The sequence below is a fragment of the Echinops telfairi genome, unplaced genomic scaffold (genome assembly GCF_000313985.2).
Source record: "Echinops telfairi isolate 266 unplaced genomic scaffold, ASM31398v2 ScPeMD7_11;HRSCAF=52, whole genome shotgun sequence".
NCBI lineage: Eukaryota > Metazoa > Chordata > Mammalia > Afrosoricida > Tenrecidae > Echinops > Echinops telfairi.
Window position 1 is genome coordinate 12,212,497 of NW_022103908.1, and position 6,000 is coordinate 12,218,496.

Consider the following 6,000-nt stretch of genomic DNA (forward strand, 5'->3'; position numbering starts at 1 on the left):
ACTCTTACTGATGGAATTCTCATCTGAACAGTGAATAATTCAGTACTAATTATTTGATTTTCATGATAAAATTGTTATCATTCTAAATTCTTTGTTTTAAGAGTGTGCAGTAGTTAAAATTATTTCTCCTCTAACTTGTCTCAAGTTGTCACCATCTTTTGACTGGGTTTATAACAGTTCTCCAGCAATACAGTAAGAAATATAACTATAGAGACCTCACACTCTGATACAGTGTTAGTATGGAGAGATACACTGGTGATGAGAAAAGAGAAGATGGTAGATAACAAATGGAAAGCACATTCCAATTCCAAGCCCAACAGATTTACTGGGCTCCTGCCAGGTAGGGCAGTGGGTTCATTGCTAAAGGGATCTAGAAACATATTTTTATGTGAAAATAATTTTATAACTTAATAAAATATTAAAAGGACTGGAAGCCTGATCCTGGGATTATTCATATTTATATTCTCCAACAGAAATAAGTAAAAGGGGGGGAGTAAATTCTGTTGCTCTCTGAATTAAAAGCGCCAGAAAAGAAAATGAGAAATATAAATTCAATCACAAAGTGAAAGGGGATACCATTGAGACTCACTTAAGGAAATGCAGTAAATTTCCTGTAAGTGTTCTGAATTCACACATGCTTTTGAGATGACACCTTGGGTCCCACCTGCCCTCCTCTTCCTTTAAACTTAAGAGATTCAGATTAATCTCATTGTGTCAGGCACTTAAGTGGCACAAATATCACAAAGGATAAAAATGCCAACTTTAGATTTTGCAAATCTAATTATTCTTCTTAGCTTATAAGAATGAGAAACATTTGACGAAATTGCAGACAATGGTTTTTAAATAGGTTGATTGACTATGTACTATAATTCACAGGCTTTTACTTCCCTAACTTTTCAGGACCAATCTCAGCTAATGTGTCAGTCAGTCTCAATGAATGAGATGACTGAAATCATTTGGTTGGTAAAATTTGTCTTAGTGGCATGACATGCATGCGTATAGTTTGTCTTTTGGAACAAATTTCTTATTCTTCTTCATATTGTTCTCAGCTGGGACCATTTTTGAGGTGAGTGACCTATTTACACTCGCCAAAACAAGACTGAAAAAAATATATTTTCCCATACGATATTAACCATGTTCTGGAGCCCTAGTGGAGTAGTGCACCCCTGTTGGGTTGCCACCAGAAAAGCAGCGTTCTAAACTACTAGCTCCCCCTCAGAACAAAGATGGGGCTTTCTACTCCTCTACAGAAAGAGTTACAGTCTGGGAACATCTTAGGGGTCTTTCTACCCTGAACTGTAGGGTCCCTGTAAATCAGCATCAGGAATTTACATTATCATACTAAAGATAGATATTTTCTAGCATGTGGTCTTAACAATAACATGTTAAGGTCCAGAGGAAACTAATATGGGTCCTTGATAGAGCTACTAATATTGCAAATGAAGTAATCTGGAATCAAGCTGTACATTCAAAACCCCCAAACGGAACTCACTGGTATCAAGATCAACTTGATTCTGCCTCCTCGTGAGGTTTCTGAGGCTATAGAACTTTAGGGAAGCAGCTATTCTCTGTCTGCCACACTGTGGCCGTTGTGTTTGGAATGCCGGCCTGGTAGATAGCAGTTCAATGCGTCCCCAGTATGCCTCCAGCACTTCTCTGCGGTAGACCTAAACAGCAATAATGTGAGAGGTTCATAAACCTCTCACTGGAAGCACATTTATCACCTCCCTATCGAGCATGCGGAACACACCCTGGCCATCTATCTGAAGAGCCACAACAACACTAAAGCAGTTGACATTAACAAGAGCAAACCTCATTTTGTTAAAAAGCTGGAAATTGTGCTTAGTGAGTTTCGGCAATACTTCATCTCACAACTTCACCAACTTCACATCCATTCCAAATGGCTTAACTGACTAAATCTAAATATATATTTTATTTTTTTTGCATTTTCAGACAAAATTGGACACCATACATTTTTCTACCCAGCGACGATGTTACACAAATGAACACTTGGGTGGTTATAAATAAATATACACAAAAGTTTAGAAGCTACGTTTAGGGTATTTATGTAATTAGATTTCAGTACAGGTAGATATTTTTTTTTGTTAGGCTGAAAAAAAATTGACCTACTAAATTATTATTTAAATATTTAGTGAGTAGGTCAATTTCTCTCAGAGAGCAAGGATGACACTTTGAAGACTAAGGTGCCCCTGATTCAAGCCATTTTTCAATCGCCTTCTGTGCCTGTGAAAGTTAGACAGTGGGTCTGAGAACTGTGCTCTGTGTGGTTTGCTGTGGCTGACTTTTCCGATTTCGAGCTCTTGGCTGTAACTCAGATGACACTATGGGTAGACTGAATCTCCGGTTGTTCCTTTAGCAACCAAGTGTAAGTTACATCACACAGGGACTACTTCTTGAAATGAAGTCTTAGTAATATATCTCCTTTAGCCAATTCAATTAGCTTTCACATTGGTGCTGCGGTTTGTTGAGTAGGGAGAAGGGACATGGAACGTGAATGGACACACAGAGACACAGACTTAGAGATAATACAGGGTTGCAGCACAAAATAGACGCAGACAGAGATGATGCAAAACTGCAGCTGCCTTGACAGCCCACAGGACTTTATTTTATGTACTAAATACTGGTAGTGTTCCCAGATAAATTTGCTATTCCCACACTTGAATTTCTCTTAGCCTTGAGAGAGTTTTGTATCTCGGCCCATACCCTTTTTACATACTACCAGGGAAACACTGTTTGCAGCTGCTTCCAGATTTTCCTTACCGTTTGCAGTAAGGAAGCAGTTTATGAGAACTAACTGGGACACGCATTTGCGGACTGTCCTAGACAGATACATGACACGAAACACAGCGCTCCTCTCATGGCTCCTTCACACATGGACTTAGATGCGCGAGTGACGGGGCACAAAATGAAATAGCCATGCTACCTTTTCTAAATGTCTAAATAATCCTCTCGTATGTTGTAACCAAACTTTAGAAAACTGATCTTTTTTTCTGAATCAAGAGTTAATGTTCATTATCCTTTTTTATTAGAAAGTGAAAGCTGTCTATTCTCTTAAATATGCAGTCTTGGAAACCCAAGGAGGCAGTTATAAATAAGTGTTGAAATATCTAGTTGATGGGTCATCGTATCCTAAATGGTTGCTATGACTCAGAATCGATTCAATAGCAGATGGCTTTTATTTTATGTTCTTTTATTTTCCTTTTAATAAGGGAACATCTTGAGCTAACACTTCAGCAATTGAAACAAAATGCTTTCCACAACTGAAAGAGTTTCCATTTAGGTGAATGGTGACTATTTATATAAGTCTACACATGTATGTTAGACTAAATTCTATGAGAAGTTTTTGACATGTCTCTATATTTTTGGCAAATAGAATTGAAATAAAAATCATGATTTTGGAAATGTTGTAAACTTGAACACTAGTGATTAAAACACAAACCTATTCTCTCTTTTATAGCGTGGTGCCAAGATACAAAGCCCAAATGTCATATAAAGATTGCATATTGCTTTAGAGTATGAAAAAGGCAACCGATCTGAAATGAGGATTCAAGTTCTTAGGAACAAAGTGGAAAGCAGCATTGGAAACAACAGGAAAATCAAATGGTCAGGCCTTAGAAAATTCAAACAGTGGCTGCTAATTTGAAATAGGTAATCTAGGAAAGAGATCCAAGCTCAAGTCAATGATAATGAGGCAGACTTACTCTCTTTAGGTTTGATGAGACCTCTGGGAATTAGGTAGACATGTGCAGCAAACTTCTAAAAGGGTATGAAATGGGAGTTTAAATATGACATAGTTCGGATTGAAGTGCAGAGAAGAGATACAACTAGGAGCAGATTGAAGCTGCACTAGATGCCTTATTTTTATCATATTGAATCTTTTGACAAAAATCTTGATAATATCATGTTCTGAAATGGCAAGCCAGTCAATATACTTTACTTTCCTCCAAAAGACAATTAAAATAGGAATAGCAGGAGCAATGTTGTGAACAAAAGTATAATTAAATGACTGGTTAATACATTTTTTTCTCTAGTTAATACATTTCCATAATGTTTTACATCATCTGTATTTGTAATTAATGACCTGATATTTATAAATATTTCTTAAGTCTCAAAAACATAATTTAGCATTTTTCATAGTTGTTAGAAAGGGTGGACTACTTGGCAATGAATTTGCTCCATGAGAGTGGATATAAGAAAACTTGACCCCAAAATTTACAGTACATCAAATTAGAGGAGAGAATGCAAAAAATACAGTGGTATGTATATGAGATAACTCATACTTCGACTTACTTATTTTGCATCTTTGTTGATTCTGCACATTTTTACCTATGACAAACTGTCAATTCAACTATTGCATTAAGAGACATGTATTTTTCATGATATTGTTTCATTCAGCAATATGTTGCATACAAGTCCTTTCAAGTAATCAAGCTACATTGAAAAGGATCATAAACAAAAAAATCAACAATAACTCTCTTTGTAAGCTTTTCCTTTTGTTGCATAGATATTCTTTGCAATCACTGTGGACAGTACACTACATTCTTTGTTTTGGTGAGGGGAGAGTAATAATCCTACTTATCTTCTAGACTTGGTAATTTAAGTATTTTTTTATTTAATAGTATACTGAATTAACATAATAAAGTGAGGGTTATATAAAAATAATAATAATAATGATAGTTCTACAACCTCTCATAGATTCTCATACTGTGGCAGCTCGTGTCTTGTGATGCTGGAAACTCTGCCACCGGTATTTCACATACCAGCATGGTCACCCATTGTGAACAAGTTGGGCAAGATCTGTGATTAATAGCAGACTAGGGAAAATTAATAGTCAGTCCATTACTGAGAGATTAGCTCGTGAAAACCTTACCAATATTCAGTGGAACATTTTCAGATAGAGAGCTATAAGAAGATTCCCCTCAGGTTGGAAGACACTAATAATATGATTGGGAGCTAGCTGCCCCTGCAAAGCAGAGCCAACCTCAATGACATGGATAGAGTCAAGCTGTAAGGGCCGTCACTTGCTAAAGTGGCAAGACACAAATGAACAGAAACAGTGGTAAGCATCCATTGATAGGCAGAACATAGAATGTACCAAGTATGAATCTAAGAAAATTGGAAGTTGTCAAAAATGAGATGGACACATAATATGGATATCCTAGGCATCCCCCCCCATACAAACAAACAAGCCCATTGCCATAGAGTTTATTCTAGCTCAAAAGATTCATCTTTTTAAATAAGAATGAAAATCCTGTTCATTTACCTCATGTGAAATATAGAAAAGAGAAATGGCTGTGGGTATTGACTTGTTTATTTGGGTTTTTTTTGAAATGCCTCAAACTGTCCTTATTTTAAAATGGTGATAGAAGTGAATCTGAAATTAATGTCCTGGAATCATAAGGCTGAATCAGCTGCCTTCAGGGCTCCACATTACACGTCTAGTTTTCCATACCGTCCATGCACAAAGAGGCTTCAAAAGGTGTGGGGGACATTATATGGGGATTCAGAGGCTGTATTATAAATACAGAGAGTGTCAGCTAATTTCCTGTTTTTTCCAGGAAGCAGATGGGGGGTTTGAACCACCAACCTTGTAGTTAGCAGTCAAAAGTTTATCTGACAGCACCACCAATGTTCCATACTAATAGTTAGTGAGCTGAACTGGACTTGTATTGGCCAGTTTGAGTTGAGCAGTCATATTATTTACAGTGCCAGAGATAATAAATTCAAGATTAAAGGTGTCACATTAATCATCAAAAAGAACATTTCAAGATGTACCAAAAAGAACATTTCAAGATGTACCTAAAAGAACAATGCTATATTTGATAGGATAGTATCTATATGATTACAAAGAAGACCAGTTCTTTTTTTTTAAGTCATTTTATTGGGACCTGAGTTAGTTAATTGCCAGCCTGGCCGATAATCACATGTGGTGCTGGTTGAAAGGCGGAGGGATAAATGGGTGGTGAAGCCTCGCCTTTC

At 36.8% G+C, this 6,000-nt stretch overlaps 1 protein-coding gene across 1 annotated transcript in view; it reads left to right on the forward strand.

Moving 5' to 3' along the window:
• DACH1 (dachshund family transcription factor 1) overlaps window positions 1-6,000 on the forward strand; it is a 284,781-nt gene that overhangs the window by 251,382 nt on the left and 27,399 nt on the right. The gene's annotated exons all lie outside the window — the stretch shown is intronic.